Genomic DNA, 24,901 nt, shown 5'->3' with positions numbered 1-24,901 from the left:
ATTATTACAAACTTTATAACATACCATTGTAGGAAAGACTATAAATTGCTTCTGAGAATCTACGTCTAACAGTCGCTTCCCAATCACCTATGTCCAGTAGCCTTCAGAAATATCTATTAGGAGGGATTCCCTTATTCACATCTCTTTTTTAATCTGTCCTGGCAGCTAAATATTCGGGGCTGTGGGGTTTGCGCTAAAGCTGTGGTAACAGTGTTAAAGTATATGCTCCACGTTCTGTCCCTAACTATGTGTGTGTTTCGAGACATTTTTTTTTGTTTGTTTTAGTTTTATAATGGTTACAGTCGGGGTTTGTACAGAGTTGGTTAAATCAGCTCTTTTGCTCCCCGTTTACATGGCTAATAATCTCCAAACTGCTCTAAGCGGTGTTGTTTGTGTGAATATTGTTTTCCATAAAGTTAATAACCCCCCCTAAAACGAAATATGAAATGACCTCTTCCCCTATCGTTAAAGCGTGCGATACATTTTTAAAACCAGTGATTTAATTCAAAATATTTAGTACCTACATTTTAACACATGTTATAATTCCAAAATATGTGTCCGCTGTGCGGGGAAAATGATAATACAAGCGGAACTACGTAGCTAATACTGTTGTAACTGGGGATCCTTATTGTAGCAACACACTTTTGTAGGGAAGGCAATCCTGCGCTGCGTTAGCTAAGTTTTCATGTCATCGGGTGTAGTTCATAAAGGTTGAAGAGTGTATGTTAGGATGAAGTGTGAATTCATGCCAGGAATAATAAGTGTGAAGTTTGATTTCCTCCCTTCTGTAATAAGCAGCCAATGAGGTATTTTTTCCTTTATTCATGTGTTTAATCTGAACCCCTTATAACGCCGGTTAAACTGTTATGTATGTAAGCACTTCAGAGTTATACCAAGCTAATAAGTCACTCCTAAGATAATGTTGTAAGAGTGTGCTTAACTGTATTTTTAATTTACTTTATAGTTCTCACTGAAGGGGATAATTCTCACTGAAACTACTGAATAAAACCACCCGTTAAAATCATTGAACGGTTGTGCTCGTGGTTACTGAAGGGAGCTATGCCCACATCATTAATGAATAAGATGTGTGGAAAACTGTTTAGCCATAGTTAAAGGCCTTTCATAAAGAGCCTGTCATGATTGCATGTCCCTTATGTTTAACACGTATTGCTTGTTACAGAATACTACTGTTGTACATTTAATATCCCCTAGCAGATTTCGTTGCCTTTGCACAAATTCTGTCATGTTACTGTGGTCTTTTTAAAAGTCAATAAAAATGTGTGTAAAGTGGCCATGTTTGTTTCACTGTATATTTGTTTAAGCCCTCCTAGAAACACATAATTTCATCCCACAGCATTAATTAATAAGCTGTGTAGAAGCTGTTTAGCCATAAGTAAAGGCCTTTCATAAAGCAGCTGTCATGATAAACCTGAATCTGAAAGTACCTTTAGGATCTTTTCTTTGGGGTTCTAATCTCCCCGTGTGTACATGCACTGAAAATCCTTAGGCTGGAGCCATCTGGAAGCTCTGTGCCTGTACATATAAAGAGAACTCAATAGGAAACTAGGCTGAGAAACATTATTTAGATGGCTGTTTAATTGTTGTTTAAAGCCTGAAATGGACAATAGCCCCAGACATTCCTGCTTCATAGATAAAAACCATAAGGGAGATAAAACTGGGGGTGGAGGGGGCTGGGGGTGGGGGGCATGGGCCCCAAAAAGTTCAAACACCCTCTAACACATGACCACATGAACAGGGGGGGCGGGGCGGGGGCACATATTCTGTACAGGTCATCAGGTCATAAGGTCAGCAATCAATCAAATTTGACAGGCGCCGTATCCTATTACTCTCTCTCCAGTATCAAACGTAACATCACTTTTATTTAGGATAATACCATACGTATTTCATAAGGCCTTATTTTGAGGGCCTAGTTTTCCCTAATACAGGGGCCTGAAACTCATCCCTTTGAACCAAAACCATGCCCATCATATTTCCCAGCATGCTGTATTGCAGGTTTATTTTTAGAATTGTTTTAATAGCTATGTTTGTGCATGTACATTGATTAATCTTATGCTACACAAAGATAAATAACATACATTTTTGTAAACTAATCTAATCAATTAGTTAGATCGCTGGAAGAATGTTCAGGCCTCGCTGTTGCTCAATGACTGACAAAACATTTGAGACCCTGATGTTCATCAAATGCAATTGCCATCTTAAATGATTAACCAAGATCTAAAATGATCGTTAAAGAACCATAGGCTATGACGGTGATGTAAAGAGTGATGTAATGCATGATGTAAAACATGATGTAAAACAATTCTGGAAACTTAACAAAGTCTGTTTAGCTTGATATTTCTATTACTTTCATTCTTTTGATTGATAAATGTTAATGTTCATCATGTAAAAAAAAAACTTCAATCATTAAGTATTTAATTCTAGGCTATTAAGATTCCTATCTGAAAGCCCTCCAAACCATGTGCTAATTATATTTATACTAAACTAACTTCTAGTTTTTGGTTCTTCATCAAATAAATGTTTATTTTTTATTTTTTAACTTGCATTCAAGTATTTGTTTTTCTGAGACCTGTATTTGAATATCAAAGGAAATAGTTACCTTTTTAATTGATTCTCTATATTCGACTGCTTCAATTATTTGAAAAGTTGGTCATTTCAAATAAACTACAAAATACAACAGTTTTTCTCTCTCACGCGCATCAGTCACTTAAACAGTCACACATACAGAAATGTGCGTGAGGAAGGGGAGGTACTGTTCTCTATGTGAGACCACATCTTCATACATGACACATTCAGACCCAAACAACAAAGCAATACAAACTTCCTTAGAAACAAACATTTATTTCATGAAAATAATAGCAGTAAATAAACATGACATCTACAAAACAAAAGCAATTATATTATAGATCAGTCTGATTAACTGAGCTGGAAACTCGTATGTGCTGGTGACAGAACAAGTAAAGGACAGAGAAGAGCCTTATCTTTCTGATTACTGCCAACAGAGGGCAAATTGCTGCCATCTCAATCTTGGTGTGGTCCAATTAAACACTTATTTTGACCAATAACGAGAATAGTTTTCCTGACCACAAGATCGGATTAATTCCCGAAACAACTCGTGTTCAGGGCCCTGGTGAATATTGGTCCAAATAATGTCCTTAATATAACACCCCCTCCTCCCTCTCCCTTCCCTCAAACTCTCACTGGCTGTTACAAACCATTGCTCCGACTACTCCTTCACCCCCTCCTCCTCCCCCACCACCCCTCCTCCTCCCCCCACCACCTCCCCCTCCTCCTCCCCCTCCTCCCCCACCACCTCCCCCTCCCCTCAGCCTGCCCAGCACCAGGTCTATTGCGTCTCTTATTGAGCAGCGGGTTGTTGGACGTGTCCAGGTCTTTGATCTTCACCTGGTCGTAGTCTACACGCATGGTGGCCAGGGCACTGGTCATCTCTTCCTGTAGGCAGACAGTACAGATACAGTGCTTTCAGAAATTATGCATACCCTTTGACTTATTCCACATTTTGTGTTACAGCCTGAATTCAAATTAAATATTTTTTTCACCCTTCCACACACAATACCAGATAATGGCAAAGTGAAAACATGTTTTTAGAAATCTTTGCAAATTTATTGAAAGTTAAATACAGAAATATCTCATTTACTGTACATAAGTATTCACATCCCTGAGTCAATACATGTTAGAATCACCTTTGGCAACAATTACAGCTTTAAGAGGTTTGAACACCTGGATTGTACAATATTTGCACATTCTTTTAAAAATTCTTCAAGCTCTGTCAAGTTGGTTGTTGATCATTGCTAGACAGCCATTTTCAAGCCGATTTAAGTCCACTGTAACTAGGCCACTCAGGAACATTCAATGTCGTCTTGGTAAGCAACTCCAGTGTATATTTGGCCTTGTATTTTAAATTATTGTCCTGTTGTAAGATGAATTTGTCTCCCAGCAGACTGACCCAGGTTTTCCTCTAGGATTTAGCCTGTGCTTTGCTCCGTTTTCATTTATTTTCATCCTGAAAAAATTCCCCAGTCCTTTGCCGATGACAAGCATACCCATACCATGATGCAGTCAACCTCATGCTTGAAAATATGAAGAGTGGTAATCACTGATGTGTTGGATTTGCTCCAAACATAAAACGTTGTATTCAGAACATAAAGTTAATTTCTTTGCCACATTTGTTGCAGTTTTACTTTCGTGCCTTATTCCAAACCGGATGCATGTTTTGGAATATTTGTACAGGCTTTCTTTTCACTCTGTCATTTAGGTTAGTATTGTGGAGTAACTACAATGTTGTTGATCCATCCTAAGTTTTCTATCACAGCCATAAAACTCTGCCTGACTCTCTGGCAACTGAGTTAGGAAGGATGTAGTAGTGACTGGGTGTATTGATACACCATCCAAAGTTTAATTCATAAATTCACCATGCTCGAAGGGATATTCATTGTTAGTTTTTTTTACCCATCTACCAATCGGTGACCTTATTTGCGAGACATTGGAAAACCACTCTGGTCTTTGTGGTTAAATCTGTGTTTAAAATTCACTGCTCGACTGAGGGACATTACAGATAATTGTATGTGTGGAGTACAGAGACGAGTCATTCTAAAACCATGTTAAACACTATTATTGCACACAGAGTCCATGCAACTTGTTTTGTAACTTGTTTATTCCTGAACATATTTAGGCTTGCCATAAAGGCTTGAGTAGTTATTGACCAAAGACATTTTGGCTTTTCATTTTAAATTAATTTGTAAAAATTTATAAAAACATTAAATCCACTTTGAAATTAGGAGGTATTGTGTGTATGCAGTGACACAAAATCGAAATGTAACCCATTTAAAATTCAGTTTAACACAAAATGTGGAAAAAGTCAAGGGGTGTGAATACTTTCTGAAGGTGCAGTGTGGGTCTTGTAAATATTTACCACCCCCTAATGGCTTCTTAGTTTTAGATTAAATTGGCCCATTGATATGCAGTTTTTCTTATTACCACAGTGTCCGTATTTTACAGTTCTCTAGTCTCACCTTGACATCGTCCCACAGTTCTCTGTCCTCTGTCAGAACACGGGACGTGTGCAGAGGAGTCAGAGGGACCACCATCGACTGCTGTAATGTCAACAAACACACACACACAGTGTAAATAAGTCATATTATCCACAGCACTCAGACATGCAGTAGTAATACTCACATTGATCCAAGGGTGGTTCATGAAGTGCCCGATGGTCATCCTCTCGTTAGGGTCTGTCTTCAGCAGCTGGTTGATCAGCTGTTTGGCTACAGAGGCAAAGGTCATAGGTCAACAAGCATAGTAAATAAAACATGATTAGGTAAACTAGTCAAGATGCTTAGCAAAGGACCTACAAATCCAACTGTAGAAAAATCGGTCAAATATTTGGAACTTAGCAGAACATAGTTTGTCTTGCAGTGAAGCATCTCCCTCTACTATAGACCACCCCCAGTTTTATGTCTCTAGTCTGACCTTCCTCAGACACTTCCGCCCACTCAGGGTTGGGGAACTTGTACTGGCCCATCCTGATCCTCTGCTTCATCCCTGGAGAGATGGCCTGGCCAGTGTTAGAGTAGAACGGAGGGAACCCACATAGCCTGGGGACACAGCACACTCTTCAACATGAGAACAGAGCAACTACAGCTACTGTATGCACTCCAACTGGACACTCATTGAACAGTCATTCATACTATATACAAGGAGGGAGAGAAGGAGAGGGGGAAAGCAAGTGGACCATTTATTTTACCTTTATTTAACCAGGCAAGTCAGTTAAGAACACATTCTTATTTTCAATGATGGCCTGGGAACAGTGGGACAACTGCCTGTTCAGGGGCAGAACGACAGATTTGTACCTTGTCAGCTCGGGGGTTTGAACTCGCAACCTTTCGGTTACTAGTCCAACGCTCTAACCACTAGGCTACGCTGCCGCCCCAATGAGAAGCTTAGTGTTAAAAGAGAGGTAGTAGAGAGAAATGAGGGTGTAAATGAGCCCCAGGGGTGAACAGTAAGGGGAGTGAGAGTGAATGAGAGGCCTGTGACTTGATTCTCACACACAAACAGACACACTTACAGACACACTCACTGACACACTTATAGCACACAGACACACTAGGTACTCACAGGATGTACATGATCACGCCCAGAGACCACATGTCACATGATTTGTCATACTTCTCTGGACCAAGCACCTCGGGGGCTGATAGACAGACATTGAGACAGAGACCAAGACACCAAGAGACAACCAGTCAGGCAGACAGACAGGGACAATATGATGGGTATAAGTCAACCATAATACTTTATAGCCTACACACCATTCACATCCGGATAGTATACTACACCACTACTGGTGTAACAGACCCAACACTCACCAACATAGTAGGGGGTGTAACAGGGTGTCTGGAGGGAGTTGTGGAGGGTGGTCTCCTTGGCAAAGCCAAAGTCAGTTAGTTTCAGAACGCAATTGGTCTCCTTGGTGGTGTACAGCAGATTTTCAGGCTGTTGCGTGTTTGTGTGTGTGTGTGTGGAGGGAGGGAGGTGTAAAAAAGAAAGCAATAAGTACATCACTAAAACCACCAGCGGTAAATACATGCCTGTCAGCGAGTGTCAGGTGAAAAATCAAATGATGTAAATGTGTGCCTAGGAGTAGAGTCCCACCTTGACATCTCTGTGAGCTATGTCCATGTGGTGGAGGTACTCGATGGCCGTGCCTATGTCCCTCATGATCTCCGCAGCCTCTGATTAAAAGCCATGACATATGAATCTGATTAACAAAATGCGCACAGCTATAGGGTCACTGTAAATAATTGAGCACTGTAAATAATACAACACAGTTCCCCATCATAACTCACCTCTCTCTGTGAATGCCTGGTCCCCTCTGGCCTGAATGTGACTGAACAGCTCCCCTCCTTCCATACTGAGCCAGGAACAACAACAAGAGAGACAGATCAGAGCTTCTCAACAAGAGAACAAAGTCATCAATTAAACAAGAACAGCATTGTTCCTTAGTAATTACCAGTTACCAATTACCAGTTACCAATTACTGAGCCCAATCAACTAATTCTAAGCATAATGACCAAGAAAGAGAACTGGGACATATTTAATGTTTATGTAAACTTTCATTTGGCCAGGAGTTTTTCCTGACCACGTGACCTAACCAGGAAAAATTCCTGGCCCTACTCATTAGTTACGGTTTTAAAGTCTGACATGGTAGAAAAGCTAAGAGGATTCATTACACAAATGCATTCTGGTCTATGTAGTCTCTATGGTCCTCACCACTCCATGATGATAAGCAGGCATTTCTTCCCCTGGTGCATGTTCTCATAAAGGCTGAGGATGTGAACGATGTATGGGCCCCCCGACACTCTCCAATGCAGCTCTACCTCCCGCCGCGCCTTAGGACAATCATACAGAATCTGCCCCCACAGAGAAGAAGGGTGGGTATAGAAACAGAGACGAATAGAGAGAACAATGGGCATGTTTAGGAAGCACATTTACTATGACTAGGTATGATGATGGATGCAGCACGTATGCAGCACGTGGAACGTATGCATCTATGCAACATGTACAGTATCAGTCAAAATTTTGGACACACCTACTCATTCCAGAGTTTTTCTTAATTTTTAAATATTTTCTACATTATAGAATAATAGTGAAGACGTCAAAACTATGAAATAACATATATGGAATCATGTAGTATCCAAAAAAGTGTTAAACAAATCCAAATATCTTGCTGTGACAAGGTAGGGTTGGTATACAGAAGATAGCTATTTGGTAAAGACCAAGTCTATATTATGGCAAGAACAGCTAAAATAAGAAAAGAGAAACAACAGTCCATCATTACCTTAAGACATGAAGGCCAGTGAATACGGAACATTTTAAGAACTTTAAAAGTTTCTTCAAGTGCAGTTACAAAAACCAACAAGCGCTATGATGAAACTGGGTCTCATGAGGACCGCCAGAGGAAAGGAAGACCCAGATTTACCTTTGCTGCAGAGGATAAGGTCATTAGAGTTACCAGCCTCAGATTGCAGCCCAACTAAATGATTCAGAGTTCAAGTTACAGACAACTGTTCAGAGGAGACTGCGTGAATCAGGCCTTCATGGTCGAATTGCTGCAAAGAAACCACTACTAAAGGACACCAATATGAAGAAGAGACTTGCTTGGGACAAGAAACACGAGCAATGGACATTGGACCGGTGGAAATCTGTCATTTGGTCTGATGAGTCCAAATTTGAGATTTTTGGTTCCAACAGTCGTGTCTTTGTGAGGACACAGAGTAGGTGAACGGATGATCTCCACGTGTGGTTCCCACCGTGAAGCATGGAGGAGGAGGTGTGATGGTGTGGGGGTGCTTTGCTGGTGGCACTGTCAGTGATTTATTCAGAATTCAAGGCACACTTAACCAGCATGGCTACCACAGTATTCTGCAGCGATACGCCATCCCATCTGGTTTGCGCTTAGTGGGACTATCATTTGTTTCTCAACAGGACAATGACCCAACACACCTCCCAGGCTGTGTAAGAACTAGTTGACCAAGAAGGAGAGTGATGGAGTACTGCATTAGATGACCTGGCCTCCACAATCCCCCGACCTCAACCCAATTGAGATGGTTTGGGATGAGTTGGACTGCAGTGTGAAGGAAAAGCAGCCAACAAGTTCTCAGCATATTTGGGAACTCCTTCAAGACTATTGGAATAGCATTGCTCATGAAGCTGGTTGAGAGAATGCCAAGAGTGTGCAAAGCTGTCATCAAGGCAGAGGGTGGCTACTTTGAAGAATCTCAAAAATAAAATAAATGTTGATTTGCTTAACACTTTTTTGGTTACTACATGATTCCATATGTGTTATTTAATAATTTTGATATCTTCACTATTATTCTATAATGTAGAAAATAGTAAAAAAAATAAGAAACCCTGGAATAAGTAGGTGTGTCCAAATGTTTTGACTGGTACTGTCTATCCTGTGTGAGTGTTTTTGAGTGCATGTGTCCATGTTGTCTATAACCACTCACAGGCCTTGGAGGAATTGATCAAGGGTATAATAACAGCCTTAATCAGGTTAAAATCCCTGAATCTTAGTCCCACATCTCTCTCTCACCTCTCTTTGATACTTTCTCTCTCTCACACACACACACACAGTCTCTTCATATTCTCACGTAAGTGAATCTATCATTACAAATAAAATCTGGACCCTTCATTCATATTAATTTGCTTGTCAGGACGATTCCCTCTAGAGCTTTTAAAATGAATGCTGCCTTTTATTAGTGCATTCAAAATCTGCCTTCAAAGTGTACCAGTAATAACAACCTTGCAATGTGATTGGATGTAAGGGTGGGAGGGATCCCCAGACACCACAGCCAGATAAACTAGCTTATCTTCTGTCTGTGACAGGATGCAGTGCATGGTGGGACAGGGAGGAGAGGGCAGGTTGAGATTAAACTGTTTATAGAGGAGTAACCTAATACTCTGCTGAAAACATTGTCCACAAATACTTGAAGAGCACACTTATGAAAGAATGTATACACTTGTGCCATACTTGATCATACTCAACACATTTCATTGATCTATCTTTAGTCTACCTGGACAAAAAGAATAGGGACCTATTTTGGAGGTTGAGACTGTTCCATTGAAAAGATATTCATAGGCTTTCTGTTATTGTTTTCTCAAGAATACTTCTGGTGACCCATTATTCAGGTTTTGAATTTGCATAACCTGTTGACCTAGCACTGTTTCCAAGTTGCTCACTATTCCAGTGGTTGAACTTCAAAGAACAGAAGAAAAACATTCCCCACTGGGCACAGATGTCAATTCAATGTCTATTCCGCATTGGTTCAACGTCATTTCATTAAAATGACGTGGAAACAACGTTGATTTAACCAGTGTGGACCCAGTGGGTGACCACAGATCCCCCGAAGTCCAGAAAGGATAGATAGAACTTAGAGCACATGCCAAGGCATAACTTAAGGAAAGGGATGGGGAACATCTGGTCCAGGTTGGTTGCATTCTGTGCAGGCTTTTGTTCCAGCCCAGCACGAACACACACCAGATTTGAGTTGAATCAGGTATGTGAGAGCTCGGTTGGAACAAAAGCCTGCACACCAGAGTAGATCCTCTCTAGATGGAACATAGAATCAGTCCAGACAGAGCATGTCATTGTCCATACAACATGACAATGACTACTGGCACTAACAACCTACCCTCTGCGTAAGACACGGTCCCACACAGTACATCACTGTCTCTTCCCAGACTCATCCACTGTCTGTCTGGACAGGAGTAGTCGAGTTAGCTTAAAGCGCTGCACTGTTACCGCTGGTGGCTCCTCTCCAAACCCGGCTCACAGAGAGACCGTTATCTATTGGTGTTATTAGTGCTTAAGTGGACCTCTTTACAAGAGGAACAGGCACCAGTCAAAGAAACACACTCCCTCTCTGACTCTCTATATCCTCTTGTTTGTTGATACAGTAAATGTAGCAGAGGGAAGAAGTGGGACAGAATGTGACAGTAAGTGACAACCTCTGTAACCTCTGTACACCAGATGCATGCAGTATACTGTAACCATGCCAAAATATGTCAATATGTCAATCAGTTTTTAGCATTATAATGTGGATATATGTCCTCCTTCATACAACACCCCACCCCACATCAGACAAATAAAGGAGTGATCCCATTGGGGAAAGTGAGCTGCACCACTGAATGCCAAAATGTGCGAGGGGCTGCCTTAATCAACATCCATGTCATCGGTGCCCAGGGAGCCGCTGTTGTAGGGGGGTTGGTTAACTGCTTTGCTCATGGGCAGAACGGCAGATTATTTGATCCAGCAACCTTTTCATTTACATTTACATTTAAGTCATTTAGCAGACGCTCTTATCCAGAGCGACTTACAAATTGGTGCGTTCACCTTAAGTTTTGGTTACTATCCCAATGCTCTTAACTGCTAGGCTACCTGTCGCCCCTGGTATCAAACCGCAAAGAAGGATGAGAGATCTGTCTAGGAAGCGACTGTCTAAGATGGAGGAGTAGTGAATAATTGATGACTATTCTCCCTCTTATCGTCACTATTGTAAATACATCCTCAAGTTCCCTTTAATTTACATCAGAGGATAAGAAAAGAAAGCAAGCAAGACCTCAAATACTTGGTGCCACTTGGGTCTGGTGACTTGATGGTCTCTCTCGCTCTCTTGCTCAAATTAAATTCAAGGTGCTTTATTGGCATGTGAAACATATTTTTACATTAACAAAGCAAGTGAAATGGATCACACACACACACACACACACACACACACACACACACACACACACACACACACACACACACACACACACACACACACACACACACACACTACCTTGAGGGCACACTTCTCCCCTGTCTTCTTGCAGTAGCATTCCATCACCTTCCCACTGATACCCAGTCCTAGTACTTGAGTTGTTATTTTGTAGTCGTCTGTGACTGCGTTGCGTTTGAAATCCAGTTTTGACTGGGCAGGCAGTTGGAAGAGTGTGGGGTCGCTAAGGGTGTCCCTGCCTGGGATGTGTAGAATGCTTCCACTCGGCGTCCCCTGAAGCTGAGGCTCGGATTGGTTGGCTGACTGCCTCTCTTCTCCGTTACCATTGTGTTGCATGATGTGTTCAATCCCACCCCCCTGCTCTCCACGGAAACAGACAGAGAGAGAGAGATGCAGTGGTGTCCCCTCCCCGTCCAATGTCCAGCAGCAGCCTCACATTCCCTTTCTCCCCCCAGCTCCGAGACGAAATGGCAATTTTTCAGATTCCTTTCTCGATTTTACTTTCAATTATGAAGCAAAAATAGGCGAATTATTCCACAGTAGGCTTATTTCTTTCGAGGAATAGCTACCCTATAATAATATTGGCACATTGACCGAATAAGACGTTTTTGCATTGCATATCTAGAATAGTTAGTTATATGAAGCATTTTGAACTTCACTCTAAAAGAACATTCTAATTTGTGGTATAGTTAACAATCTATTATGCTAAATTTGAGTTTGTATTACAATAAATGGAACACAGGTAACGTTAAATGTGCAACAGCAAATACATTTGTACCTGATGTCCAGTTTAGTAGGAATTGACCAAAATGCGCATTGCATTTCCTGTAAAATCAGCGGCCAAATTTTTTAAAAGATAACAGTCCTCGGTCCAGTTCCCTATCCTCTAAGTTATTATTCTTTCCGTTATTTTCCTCTCCGTTATTTTCCTCTCCTGTGCCCTTATCTGGGGCTACACAAAACTCTTCAACTCCCCTTACGTCAGCGCAGCACGGCTCAAGTTTATTCACACGGCCCTCAACTCTTAAAGGAGCCGCCACACGCAAAGACGGGCGGCCAGTAGGGCATCCCACTGGGCACAAACATAAATTCATTGCCCATTTTAACTAGGCAAGTCAGTTAAAGAACAAATTCTATTGACGCTGGGCCAATTGTGCACCACCCTATGGGACTCCCAATCACAGCTAGTTGTGACACAGCCTGGAATTGAACAGGGTATGTAGTGACACCTCTAGCACTGAGATGCAGTGCCTTAGACCACTAAACCACTCAGGAGCCCTATTCCACATTGGTTCAAAGTACTTTTGAAACAGCGTTGATTCAACCAGTGTGTAGGATGTGGCATAGATTTTTGTTTTAACAAAAATTGAATAGGACTAAAAATGCTGGTCAGTCACAGAAGTAGTCTTTGTGGTATTAGACATGGTAACTGTATGTCATAAAGTTATATATATATATATATTATTGAACACAATATCATACGTATTTCATAAGGTCTTATTTTGAGGGCCTAGTTTTAATTTTATATCTATCAATATCTATATTTTTTTGACACCAACCTCCAAAAAGCAATTTCTGCAGGTTCTAGTTTTGACTAATCTTTATTAATGTCTAGTCGTGTGGTCCAGTGCGGCAAGGAAATACCTAGTTAAGCTTCAGCTGGCCCAGAACAGAGCGGCGCGTTTTGCTCTTAATTGTAATCAGAGGGATGATATAAATACTATGCATACTAGTCTCTCTTGGCTAAGAGTTGAGGAGAGACTGACTGCATCACTTCTTCTTATAAGAAACATTAATGTGTTGAAAATCCCAAATTGGTTGCATAATCAACTTACACACAGCTCTGACACACACACTTATCCCACCAGACATGCCACCAGGGGTCTTCTCATAGTCCCCAAATCCAGAACAAATTCAAGAAAACGTACAGTATTATATAGAGCCCTTATTGCATGGAACATCCTTCCATCTCATATTGCTCAAATAAACAGCAAACTTGGTTTAAAAAAACAGATAAAGCAACACCTCACGGCACAACGGCTCTCCCCTATTTGACCTAGATAGTGTGTGTATACATTGATATGTAGGCCACATGTGCCCTTTTAAAAATGTATGTAGTTCTGTCCTTGAGCTGTTCTTGTCTAATAATGTTCTGTATTATGTCTTTCTGTATTATGTTTCATATTTTGTGTGGACGCCATTAAGAGTGGCTGCTGTTTTTGTAACAGCTAATGGGGATCCTAATAAAAAATACCAAATACCAAATGTATACAGTGCATTCGGAGAGTATTTAGACCCCTCACCTTTTTCCACATTTTGTTACGTTACAGCCTTATTCTAAAACTGATTAAATAACAAACAAACCTCAGCAATCTACACTAGAGGTCGACCGATTAATCAGAATGGCCGATTAATTAGGGCTGATTTCAAGTTTTCATAACAATCAGAAATCGGTAATTTTGGATGCCGATTTTGCCAATATTTTTATTTTATTTTATTTTTACACCTTTATTTAATCTTTATTTAACTAGGCAAGTCAGTTAAGAACACGTTCTTATTTTCAATGACGGCCTAGGAATGGTGGGTTAACTGCCTTGTTCAGGGGCAGAATGACAGATTTTTACCTTGTCAGCTCAGGGATTCAATCTTGCAACCTTTCGGTTAACTAGTCCAACGCTCTAACCTCCTGCCTCACGAGGAGCCCGCCTGTTACGCGAATGCAGTAAGAAGCCAAGGTAAGTTGCTAGCTAGCAGTAAACTTAATCAATCATAATCACTAGTTATAACTACGTGTGTCCTGCGTTGCATATAATCGATGCAGTGCGCATTCGCGAAAAAGGATTGTCGTTGCTCCAATGTGTACCTAACCAGAAACACCAATGCCTTTCTTAAAATCAATACACAGAAGTATATATTTTTAAACCTGCATATTTAGCTAAAAGAAATCCAGGTTAGCAGGCAATATTAACCAGGTGAAATTGTGTCACTTATCTTGCGTTCATTGCACGCAGAGACAGGGTATATGCAACAGTTTGGGCCGCCTGGCTCATTGCGAACTAATTTTCCAGAATTTTACGTAATTATGACATAACATTGAAGGTTGTCTGTCTCGTCTGTCTGAGCGAGGGTAGGCACCAGCAGGCTCATAAGCATTCATTCAAACAGCACTTTTGTGCGTTTTGCCAGGAGCTCTGCTGTTTATGACTTCAAGCCTATCAACTCCCGAGATTAGGCTGGTGTAACGATGTGATGTGAAATGGCTAGCTAGTTAGTGGGGTGCACGCTAATAGTGTTTCAAACGTCACTCGCTCTGAGACTTGGAGTAGTTGTTCCCCTTGCTCTGCATGGGTAACACTGCTTCAAGGGTGGCTGTTGTTGTTGTGTTCCTGGTTCGAGCCCAGGTAGGAGTGAGGAGAGGGATGGAAGCTATACTGTTACACTGGCAATAATAAAGTGCCTATAAGAACATCCAATAGTCAAAGGTATATGAAAAACAAATGGTATAGAGAGAAATAGTCCTATAATTCCTATAATAACTACGACCTAAAACTTCTTACCTGGGAATATTGAAGACTCATGTTAAAAGGAACCACCAGCTTTCATATGTTCTCATGCTCTGAGCAAGGAACTTAAACGTTAGCTTTCTTACATGGCACATATTGCACTTTTAATTTCTTCTCCAACACTTTGTTTTTGCATTATTTATACCAAATTGAACATGTTTCATTATTTATTTGAGGCTAAATTTAGTTTATTGATGTATTATATTAAGTTAAAATAAGTGTTAATTCAGTATTGTTTGTAATTGTCGTTATTACAAATACATTTCAAAAGTCAGCCGATTAATCGGTATCAGCTTTTTTTGGTCCTCCAATAATCGGTGTTGAAAAATCAGAATCGGTCGACCTCTAATCTACATACAATACCCCATAAAGACAAACTGAAACAGGTTTTTAGAAAAACAGAAAGGTTTGTAAACAATTGTTTACAGACAGATTACTTCACTTATAATTCACTGTATCACAATTCCAGTGGGTCAGACGTTTACATACACTAAGTTGACTGTGCCTTTAAACAGCTTGGAAAATTCCATAAAATTATGTCATGGCATTAGAAGCTTCTGATTTTTTCTAATTTACATAATTTGAGTCAATTGGAGGTGTACCTGTGGATGTATTTCAAGGCTTACTTTTAAACTCAGCGCCTCTTTGCTTGACATCATGGGAAAATCAAAAGAAATCAGCCAAGACCTCAGGAAAAAATGTAGACCTCCACAAGTCTGGTTCATCCTTGGGAGCAATTTCCAAACGCCTGAAGGTACCCCACTAATCTGTACAAACAATAGTATGCAAGTATAAACACCACGGGACCACGCAGCCGTCATACCGCTCAGGAAGGAGACGCATTCTGTGTCCTAGAGATGAACGTAGTTTGGTTCGAAATGTGAAAATCAATCCCAGAACAACAGCAAAGGACCTTGTGAAAATGCTGGAAGAAACAGGTACAAAAGTATCTATATCCACAGTAAAACGAGTCCTATATCAACATAACTTGAAAGGCCGCTCAGCAAGGAAGAAGCTACTGCTCCAAAACCACCATTAAAAAAGCCAGACTACGGTTTGCAACTGCACATGGGGACAAAGATCATACTTTTTGGAGAAATGTCCTCTGGTCTGATGGAACAAAAATATAACTGTTTGGCCATAATGACCATAGTATTGTTTGGAGGAAAAAGGCGGAGGCTTGCAAGCCGAAGATAACCATCCTAACCGTGAAGCACGTGGGTGGCAGCATCATGTTGTAGGGGGTTCTTTGCTGCAGGAGGGACTGGGGCACTTCACAAAATAGATGGCATCATAAGTTGGAAAATGATTTGGATATATTGAAGCAACATCTCAAGACATCAGTCAGGAAGTTAAAGCTTGGTCGCAAATGGGTCTTCCAAATGGACAATGACCCCAAGCATGCTTTCAAAGTTGTGGCAAAATGGCTTAAGGACAACAAAGTCAAGGTATTGGAGTGGCCATCACAAAGCCCTGACCTCAATCCTATAGACAATTTATGGGCAGAACTGAAAAAGTGTGTGCGAGAAAGGAGGCCTACACACCACCTGACTCGGTTACACCAGCTCTGTCAGGAGGAATGGGCCAAAATTCACCCAACTTATTGTGGAAGTTTTTTTTTTTTTTTTTAACCTTTATTTAACTAGGCAAGTCAGTTAAGAACAAATTCTTATTTTCAATGACGGCCTAGGAACAGTGGGTTAACTGCCTGTTCAGGGGCAGAATGACAGATTTTGTACCTTGTCAGCTCAGGGATTTGAACTTGCAACCTTCCGGTTACTAGTCCAACGCTCTAACCACTAGGCTACCCTTTAAACAATTTAAAGGCAATGCTACCAAATACTAATTGAGTGTATGTTAAATTCTGACCCACTGGAATGTGATGAAAGAAATATTAGCTGAAATAAATCATTCTCTCTACTATTATTCTGACATTTCACATTCTTAAAAAAAGTGGTGATCCTAACTGACCTAAGACAGGGAATTTTTACTAGGATTAACTGTCAGGAACTGTGAAAAATTGAGTTTAAATGTATTTGGTTAAGGTGTATGTAAACTTCCGACTTCAACTGAATGTCAATTTTATTTATACATCTCCCGTTGGACATTTGCACTGACAGATGTGTTGACATGACAACTGGGTCAGAGATTTGAAGCACCCTTCCCCCCTTTTGTTACATGCTGGCTGAAGATCTAGCTAGCCGGTAACTAGCTAACACCAGGCACAGATGAAAGAGGAAATAGTGTCAACTTTTAATTAATTGGGCTAGCGACGCAAGAGTCCCCACTTTAAATCTTTCGGGCATACTTCTGACTTATTAGGTGTGCTTGCAAAAAAAGCCACATACAAACATGATCTCTTTCTTGCATTCTTGAGTAAGGTATCTCCAAAATGCAGGTGTTTCAGCCAAGCTCAATGCTTTCTATGGTGGTAGGGCAGCCAGCGGAATATATGGAGCGTAGGGGTTGGTAAGGTTCTCTAGTTGCGCCGTGATTGGCTCAGTGTTCTGTCACTCATGGGGACACTACGTCACCACAAAATCTACAGGTAGAGCTCGAACATTCAAGTCCCTTGGGCGCTGCCATAGAGTTATATTAGAAGTGCCCATCCAAGAAGGCTCAAGGTCATTGGCCACAGTTAATATTACATCAAATCACGTTATAGCTATGTAGCTTTGATTGGACTGATCATGTCAACATCATACTTTCAAAATCTTAGCTAGCAAGCTAGCATTCATCATCTACTGGCAAATCCTTTTCAATCCTTGTCATATGAAGAGAAATTATAGATAAAACGTATTGGTGCACATCGGCCATAAACATTACACAACAAGTTGGAAATCGCGAATTCAACAATGAGTGGTTTGAAAGGAATCAAACCCCCTCCCCGCTTCTCATTCACCCAAATCCAGACAGCTGATGTTCTGAAAGAGCTGCAAACTCTGGATCACTACAAATCAGCTGGGCTAGACAATCTAGACCCTCTCTTCCTAAAATTATCCGCCACCGTTGTTTGAACCCCTATTACTAGTCTGTTCAACCTCTCTTTCGTATCATCTGAGATTCCTAAAAATTGGAAAGCAGCCACGGTCAACCCCCTCTTCAAAGGGGGAGACATCTTAGACCCAAACTGTTACAGACCTAAACCCATTCTGCACTGCCTTTCTAAAGTCTTCAAAAGCCAAGTGAACAAACAGATCACCGACCATTTCGAATCCCACCGTACCTTCTGCGCTATGCAATCTGGTTTCCGAGCTGGTCACGGGTGCACCTCAGCCACGCTCAAGTTCCTAAACGATATCATAACTGCCATCGATAAAAGACAGTACTGTGCAGCCGTCTTCATCGACCTGGCCAAGGCTTTCGACTCTGTCAAACTCCGACTCTCTTCTCTGTATACATCAATGATGTTGCTCTTGCTGCTGGTGATTCTCTGATACACCTCTACGCAGACGACACCATTCTGTATACTTCTGGCCCCTCTTTAAAGACTGTGTTAACTAACCTCCAGGAGAGCTTCAATGCCATACAACTCTCCTTCCGTGGCCTCCAACTGCTCTTAAACGCAAGTAAAACTAAATGCATGCTATTCAACCGATCACTGCCCGCACCTGCTCGCCCGTCCAGCATCACTACGCTGGACGGCTCCGACAACTACAAATACCTAGGTGTCTGGTTAGACTGTAAACTCTCATTTGTAAAACTAAACATATCCTCGGTAAACTGACCATCCCACCTATCCTCGACCTCTGTGATGTCATCTATAAAATAGCCTCCAACACTCTACTCAACAAACTGGATGCAGTCTATCACAGTGCCATCCGTTTTGTCACCAAAGCCCCCACTACCCACCATTGCGACCTGTACGCTCTCGTTGGTTGGCCCTTGGAGGACAGAGGAGCCTCTTAAAGAAGAAGTTACAGGTCTGTAAGAGCCAGAAATCTTGCTTGTTTGTAGGTGACCAAATACTTATTTTCCACCATAATTTGCAAAAACATTCATTAAAAATTCTAAAATGTGATTGTCTGGATTTATTTTTTCTCATTTTATCTGTCATAGTTGAAGTGTACCTATGATGAAAATTACAGGCCTCTCTCATCTTTTTAAGTGGGAGAACTTGCACAATTGGTGGCTGACTAAATACTTTTTTGCCCCACTGTACCTCTGAGAGAAAACACACAGAGGCAGAACTCCACTCTTTCCTAGAGGGAATCTCGCTACCTAAACTATCAGAGACCGACCAAGATCTCAACTCATCCTTCACTCCTGAGGAGATCCTGGAGGCAATTACCTTCATGCCACCTAATAAGTCCCCAGGCCCAGATGGATTCCCCAGAGAGTTCTACAAAGCTTTTTGGCCCCAGCTCAGCCCTATCTTCATGCCAATGCTGGAGGATTTTTTCAAAAAAGGAGGTCTCCCAGACTCAATGCACACAGCTCGCATTACAGTGTTGCTGAAAAAGGACAAGGACCCCCTATCCTGCTCGTCCTTCCAGCCCATAAGCTTGTTGGATTTCGACTATAAAATAATTACCAAATTGCTCGCCAAAAGACTAAACACTCTTCTTCCCAAAATAATAAAAGCGGACCAAACTGGATTTATTAGAGACAGATACTCTTCTGATAACATTTGCCGTCTTTTTGATATTATTGATCAAGTAAACGCACAGAAGATCCCTGTCCTGCTGGCTTCACTGGATGCTGACAAGGTGTGACAGGATGGAGTGGAGCTTTCTGTTTTCAGTCTTAGAAAAGTTCAATATGGGCCCAAATTGTATTAAATGGATCAAATCACTATACTCTCATCCAAATGCCATGGTGACTACTAATGGACTGAACTCTGACAGAATCCCTCTGGAACGGGGCACAAGAAAAGGGTGCTCGCTGTCCCCCCTGCTCTACTTGTTGGGGGCGGAGCCTCTGGCAGAGATGATAAGGAGCAATCCAAGTATTATGGGTGTTTCTGCAGGCGGCCTGCAGCAAAAGATTTCGCTTTACGCGGATGATGTCTTGCTCTACATATCTCCAACCCTGAGAAATCCCTCCCTCTCATTTTAGACACAATTGCTCAGTATGGCAAGTTTTCAGGTTATACGATCAATTTTAACAAATCCACTGTCTGCCCTCTCAATATTACACTCACCAGCTCTATGAAGACACTATGTCCTTTCCAATGGAAAACACAGGGGTTTCAATACCTCGGGATCTTCATAACACCAGATCTGAATAGCCTTTTCAAGGAAAATGATCTTCCACTCCTGGATCGAATCAAGAACGATCTCCAAACCTGGATCTCCCTCCCAATTAGCTTAGTAGGAAGAATTAATGTCATCCGCATGAACGTCCTCCCTAGACTGAACTACTTATTTCAGATGTTTCCTTTTTCAAAACAACTAATCAAAGCATCACCAAATTTATATGGGGCAATGAAAAACCTAGGATCAAGTTTTCCACTCTATCGAAACCTGAATCTAAGGGTGGTCTTGCCCTTCCCTCCCTTCAATTGTACTACTGGTCTGCCCAAATCCGCAACATGGATCACAAACAGACAAGAGTCAACGTGGATTCAGATAGAAGCCCAAACCTGTGGTTCATTGCCCTTAAGCTCAATTATATTCATTAATAACTTTAGTGAAGTGGGCAACATAGCCAAAACCTTTGTGATTTACAGCACCTTACTAGCGTGGAGGGACTGTAAGAAATACCTGGGCATTTCCTCCCAAATATGTTCTCACTCGCCTATAGTAGGCAACCCAGACTTGCCAAAAGCCCTGAGGGATGCCAACTTTTAATCTTTGGCATACTCTAGGAATCAGGACCTTTTCAGACCTATTTCATCAGAAAACCACTAGACTGAAATCCTTTCAATAGCTCTGCAGTGAATTCAATGTGCCAAGATCCCATTTTTCAAAAATATCTTCAAATTAGACATGTAATTTCCTCATTTACCTCCAAGAGGAGGTTTAGAACTCAGTTGAATGAATCCCATTAAAGGCAAAATATCTTACATCTATAGACTCCTTTCTGAGAAAGGAGGCTCCTCCTTTACTCCCTTGAAAATAATTTGGGAAAAGGACCTAGGTCTGACTATCAGTGATTAGTTATGGGCGGAGGTTTGCAACAGGGTATACTGCAACTCTACTAATGTAAAAATGAAAGAATCTAATTACAAATGTTTGTACAAATTTTATTACACTCCTTTGAGACTCCATAGAATGAAAACAGATATGCCTCCTAACTGTAAAAGATGTACCTCCGAAAGTGGAACCTATATGCATGTATTTTGGAGCTGTAGAGAGATTGCCAGAATCTGGCAATCTATACATACTGCTGCACAGAAAATACTAAATGTACAGTTTGATATGACCCCGTGTATCTATCTTCTTAATGCCCAGCAGGACTTTGTTCTTGATCCTGACAGAGAAAATTTGCTCATGACTATTACATATTTTGCTAAGAAATGTATTCTTCTATTGTGGGCCTCTAATACCCCTCCTACATTTAAAATTTGGATTGACCAGATTGTTGACTTTCTCCCTCTTGAAAAACTCACGTATGAGTGAGCCCAAGTTTGATAGACTCTTGATAGACTCTGGTCTCCACTATTCAACTATATTTCAAACTGGACAGAGTGAACGGGGTGATTAGGGAAATGTGCAGATACATGTTGTGTAAGGTGCTGTAAAACCTAAAAACGAATTATTGGCTCGTCGTCTCAGCGAAGGCTAGAAATAGCTAATAAGAACCTTGATAGTGCTGCTGCAAGTTTTATATATGTTTTTTTTTTGTATATATATATTTTTTTGTGAGTACGTGTAGGTAGGTATGTAGGATATGTGTGTGTGTATGGGTGTGAATGTATGTATGTATATGTGTACGTATGTGTATGTAAAAAAAAACGTTTTAGTTTTCTTAATCTTTTATTTTAATTGTATTTTTTTTAAATGTAATATTATTATATTTTAACTTCTTTTAAAAAACTTTTTTTAAGCCTGTCACATCTGTGAATGTGGAATGTGTTTAGTTGGTTGATTGAAAAACAAGAAAAAAAATTAAAAAGTGCTGAACAAATAGTTATATTGACTACGTCCGCCCTAGCTCTCTCATTAATGTCTTAATTGAAATTAAGGATTGCCTCTTATCTGCTCGTTGTCCCCTTATGCCACAGTTTGTACATCTCAATTGTCTGTAGAAACCACATTTGTTCAAGCAAGTCAGCCTTATCAGCAATGTTTTTTTTAAAGGCAGTAAATGAGGCTGAATGAACTGCTTCGCTGCCAGACAAGGATCTGCTGATAGCCAGGTGTAGCAGTGGTAAGGATTCACTCCATGGTGCTGAAAAGAAAGCTTTGCTGTTGGGACAGCTTTATGTAGGCCCTAACAGTTTGTGGGTACTGTTTGCCACCTTTATAGTGTAATTAATATATTGTTAGTGTTGTGTAGTGGCTTTGCTGGCATGAATCCCAATGTATTATTTTTTTGCCCCATTTTTATTTTATTTTTTTACTTGCTAACATCACAACTAGATGCTGCTACCACCACCATACTTCATCGTAGGGATGGTGCCAGGTTTCCTCCAGACATTACGCTGGCATTCAGGCTTCATCAGCAATCTTGTTTCTCATGGTCTGTGAGTCTTTTAGGTACCTTTTGGCAAACTCCTGGCGGGCTGTCATGTGCCTTTTTACTGAGGAGTGGCTTTCATCTGGCCACTCTTCCATAAAGGCCTGATTGGTGGAGTGCTGCATAAATGGTTGTCCTTCTGGAAGATATTCCCATCTCCACAGAGGAACTCTGGAGCTTTGTCAGAGTGTCTATCGGGTACTTGGTCACCTCCCTGAGCAAGGCCCTTCTCCCCGATTTCTCCGTTTGACTGGGCGGCCAACTCAAGGAAGAGTCTTGGTGGTTACAAACTTCTTCCATTTAAGAATGATGGAGGCCACTGTGTTCTTGGGGACCTTCAATGCTGCAGCCATTTTTTGGTAGCCTTCCCCAGATCTGTGCCTCAACACAATCCTTTCTCAGAGCTCAACGGACAATTCCTTCGACCTCTGACATACAGTGTCAACTGTGGGACCTTATTTCTACAGGTGTGTGTGCCTTTCCAAATCATGCCCAATCAGCTTAATTTTACCACAGGTGGATCCAATGAAGTTGTAGAAACATTTAACGGGTGATCAATGGAAACATGGTGCACCTGAGCTCAATTTAGATTCTTATAGCAAAGGGTCTGAATACCATTGGAAATAAGATATGTGTTTTATTTGTATTAAATATAGTTTTCGCTTTGTCATTATGGGGTATTGTGTTTATATTGCTGAGGATTTAAATAAAATCCATGTTAGAATAAGGCTGTAACATAACAAACTGTGGAAAAAGTCAAGGGGTCTGAATTCTTTCCGAAGGCACTGTATATCTTGATGCTTAGTCACCTTATCCCTCCCTATATAGTGCCTTGAGAATGTATTCACACCCCTTGACTTACTCCACATTTTGTTGTGTTACAGCCTGAATTTAAAAAAATAAAGTATTTTTTCTCACCCATATGCATACAATACCACATTAGGACAAAGTGACAATGTGTTTTTAGACATTTTAGCTAATCTATCGAAAAGGAAATACAGAAATATCTTATTTTGATATGTATTCACACCCGTGAGTCAATAACTTTGTAGAAGCATCTTTGGCAGCGTTTACAGCTGTGAGTCTTTCTGGGTAAGTCTAAGAGCTTTCCATACCTGGATTGTGCAACATTTGGCCATTATTATTAAAATAATTCTTCAAGATCTGTCAAATTAGTTGTTGATCATTGCTAGACACCCATTTTCAAGTCGTGCCATAGATTTTCAAGTAGATTTTAGTCAAAACTCAAACTCAGCCACTCAGGAACATTCACTCGTCTTGGTAAGCAACTCCAGATTTGGCCTTGTGTTTTAGGTAATTGTCCTGCAGTAAGGTGAATTCATCTCCCAGTGTCTGGTGGAAAAAGCAGTTGGAACCAGGTTTTCCTCAAGTATTTTTCCTGTGCTTAGCTACATTCTGTACATTTTTTATTCTGAAAAAGTGCCCAGTTCATAACAATTACAAGTATACACATAACATGATGCAGCCACCACTAAGATTGAAAATATGAAGAGTAGTACTCATTAATGTGTTGGATTGGATTTGCCCCAAACATAACACTTTGTATTCAGGACAAAAAGTGAATTGCTTTGCCACATTTTTTGCATTATTACTTTATTGCCTTGTTGCAAACAGGATGCATGTTTTGGAATATTTTTCATCCTGTACAGGCTTCCTTCTTTCCACTCTATCAATTAGGTTAGTATTGTGGATGAACTACAATGTTGTTGATCCATCCTCAGTATTCTCCTATCACAGTCATTCAACTCTGTAACTGTTTTAAATTCACCATTGACATCATAGTGAAATTATTGAGCAGTCTCCTTCCTCTCCGGCAACTGAGTTAGGAAGGAAGTCTGTATCTTTGTAGTGACTGGGTGTATTGTTACACCATCCAAAGTGTAATTAATAACTTCATCATGCTCAAAGGGATATTCAATGTCTGTTATTTTCATTTTTACCCAACTACCAATAGGTGCTCTTCTTTTTGAGCCATTGGAAAACCTCTCTGGTCTTTGTGGTTGAATCTGTGTTTGTAATTCACTGCTTGACTGAGGGACCTTACAGGTAATTGTGTGTGGGGTACAGAGATGAGGGACCTTACAGGTAATTGTGTGTGGGGTACAGAGATGAGGGACCTTACAGGTAATTGTGTGTACAGGATGGGGACCTACAGAGATGAGGGACCTTACAGGTAATTGTGTGTGGGGTACAGAGATGAGGGACCTTACAGGTAATTGTGTGTGGGGTACAGAGATGAGGGACCTTACAGGTAATTGTGTGTGGGGTACAGAGATGAGGGACCTTACAGGTAATTGTGTGTGGGGTACAGAGATGAGGGACCTTACAGGTAATTGTGTGTGGGGTACAGAGATGAGGGACCTTACAGGTAATTGT

At 40.9% G+C, this 24,901-nt stretch overlaps 1 pseudogene; it reads right to left on the bottom strand.

Moving 5' to 3' along the window:
• Window positions 1–3,215: 3,215 nt before the first annotated feature.
• LOC115142321 (MAP kinase-activated protein kinase 2-like) lies at window positions 3,216–12,285 on the bottom strand (annotated as a pseudogene).
• Between the last annotated feature and the right edge of the window lie 12,616 nt (window positions 12,286–24,901).

Source organism: Oncorhynchus nerka, linkage group LG15 (assembly GCF_034236695.1).
Source record: "Oncorhynchus nerka isolate Pitt River linkage group LG15, Oner_Uvic_2.0, whole genome shotgun sequence".
Taxonomy (NCBI): domain Eukaryota; kingdom Metazoa; phylum Chordata; class Actinopteri; order Salmoniformes; family Salmonidae; genus Oncorhynchus; species Oncorhynchus nerka.
The sequence above is the reverse complement of the archived record's forward strand: the minus strand, read 5'-3'. Positions and strand labels throughout refer to the sequence as shown.